The sequence below is a fragment of the Apis dorsata genome, unplaced genomic scaffold (genome assembly GCF_000469605.1).
Source record: "Apis dorsata unplaced genomic scaffold, Apis dorsata 1.3 scaffold_376, whole genome shotgun sequence".
Lineage (NCBI taxonomy): Eukaryota > Metazoa > Arthropoda > Insecta > Hymenoptera > Apidae > Apis > Apis dorsata.
The window spans coordinates 489071-491225 of record NW_006263639.1 but is presented as its reverse complement, the minus strand read 5'-3'; the positions used below and the strand labels follow the sequence as shown (position 1 = coordinate 491225).

The 2155-nt window shown below is 32.3% G+C and overlaps 1 long non-coding RNA gene across 1 annotated transcript in view; it reads right to left on the bottom strand.

Moving 5' to 3' along the window:
- LOC102681566 overlaps nucleotides 1-873 on the bottom strand; it is a 934-nt gene extending 61 nt beyond the window's left edge. Inside the window, exons 1-2 of the long non-coding RNA XR_422226.2 lie at nucleotides 616-873; nucleotides 32-581 (exon numbers count right to left, since the gene is read on the bottom strand). This is a non-coding gene — a long non-coding RNA (uncharacterized LOC102681566). The remainder of the gene's footprint in view (nucleotides 1-31; nucleotides 582-615) is intronic.
- Nucleotides 874-2155: the final 1282 nt, after the last annotated feature.

Below are 2155 nucleotides of genomic sequence, written 5' to 3'. Positions count from 1 at the left end.
ATATATATATATATAAATAATCAATAATAACTTGACGAGTTATTAATTTAAAATTTATTTTTCTGTGAGAATCAAGGAAGACGTATCAAGTTTTGCTTTTGAGATCATCTTTCAGTGATAATCTGCGAATATTTATAAAAAAGTTTAAAAAATACGTACACGAAACACATGATACGAAGTAGAAGTATATATATATGAATCCAAAATGAAATAATCTTCTACTCTTTCTCTTATACGAATAACAATATATAAAAATAATCACTTTTTATAAATTTTTGCAGACCAATCACGTATTATTACCTGCTGCTACAAATCTATATATATATATATATATCGTACAAATATTTGTAATTAAGTTCAAACGATTTTTCACTTTATAACAAATACTTTAATAATAAACTATATAATAACGACAAAGAAATTTCCAACCGGCGATAAGCTTCAGAGATCACGAGCACACGTGATATAATAAGCTCTACATACGATTATATAATAGATCCGTTTTTTTTTTCTTTTTTTTTTTTTTTTTACCAAGCCGCATTATCGCATACGTACACAACTGTATATGTAATGATCGACAACTACATATATATATATATATATGTATATATATACATATATATATATATATATACATATATAAGCACAGAGTATGAGACATGTGAGTACGAGTACGTGTGTGCGTGTGGGTGCGTGAGAGGGTGGTGCGCCGAGCTGCGTGACAATTTACATTGGTGAGAAGAATTGCGGCGATTTCATCGTTCGGCGGCGAGATCCGATCACGATTTTTTCGAGAGAAGTGCGAGGAAAAAAAATGGAAAAAATATCACACCGGAAAATAGGCTAGGTATCGATAAAAGGGGAGGGAAAATGATTGAAAGGAAATATAACGAGGGCGCGTTATAATTGATCGAGTTAATTGATGAAAGTGAAAAAAAGGGGGAGGGGGAGGAGGCAGGGGATTGAAATGGGAAAAAAGGTGGAAGAAAGATCGAGGGAAAGAAATGTATTATCGTCGAGTGCACGAGTGCTCTCGCTTCGTCGACGAATTTCGATAGGGGGCGTTTTCCTATCCTATCGTGTGAAAGGATTGTTTACTTTGGAGATGACAAAAAAATGGACGATGATAAATTTAAAGATTAAAACTCGAAAGCTGACGCTTTGATTTGCGAACGAAACGAGGCGGAGAGAAAAAGCAAAAAAATGTCTGGAAAGAGAAGAAACAATGCTATATATATATATATATATTATATCGGGACGTTTTTCAAGAATGGAAAATTGGCGGGGAAAAATGCGGCGAAAGATATTCAGATTCAGGGCGTTGATGAGGGTGATACCGATCTTCTTTTGGGGCTGAAACGGGTGAATTTCTCGAGAGGATGGGGCTGCGAAAACACTTTAGACAACGTAAAAATTAGTCGTAGAGGATGGACGAGAGGATTTATTGAAGAAAAAAAAAAAAAAAAAAAAAAAGATAAATATGAAGACGCTCCGGGAAGGGGATTATTAAAAAAAAAAAAAAAGTGTTATGTGTCGTTTACGTATGTGATGATAGGAACATACACACACGCGCGCACACACACACCTACATACAAGTACATATAAATACACATATATGTACACGGGATACGTCTGCAAAATGGTCGATTTGCATATACGTTCACGAAATGTAAATAATTGGTACACGTACGTACTTCGTTAAATTTTTTTTTTTTTTTTTTTTTTTTTAAATTTCTTTATTACTCGTTTCCCTTTTTTTCTTACCGTACTTTCTTTTTAAATTAAGTTGAAAGATTTATGCATGTTGCTCTTTTTTTTCTTTTTCTGCCAAGCAGAAACGAACGGAACGAGAAATCGAAAATAATGTTAAAATCGTTCAAAACTTTAGCGTTAAGTTTACATCTTTTTTTTTCTTAAGCGTTTCTTTTTATTTTTACTTTCTTTTTTTTTTTCGCTTATTCGTTTTCTTTATTATATTTCTCGTTCTCTCCTTTTTTTTCTTTCTTTTTTTTTTTTTTTTTTTAAATAATTTTTGAAAGTGACGTTCAAAACGGGCACTTTTGAAAATTTTCGAGCGTTGTTTAGAATAATTTTTCACAATTGTGAATATTTAAGAGGGTTGGAGCTAAAGAGATCGCGTTCTTTTTTTAGTTGC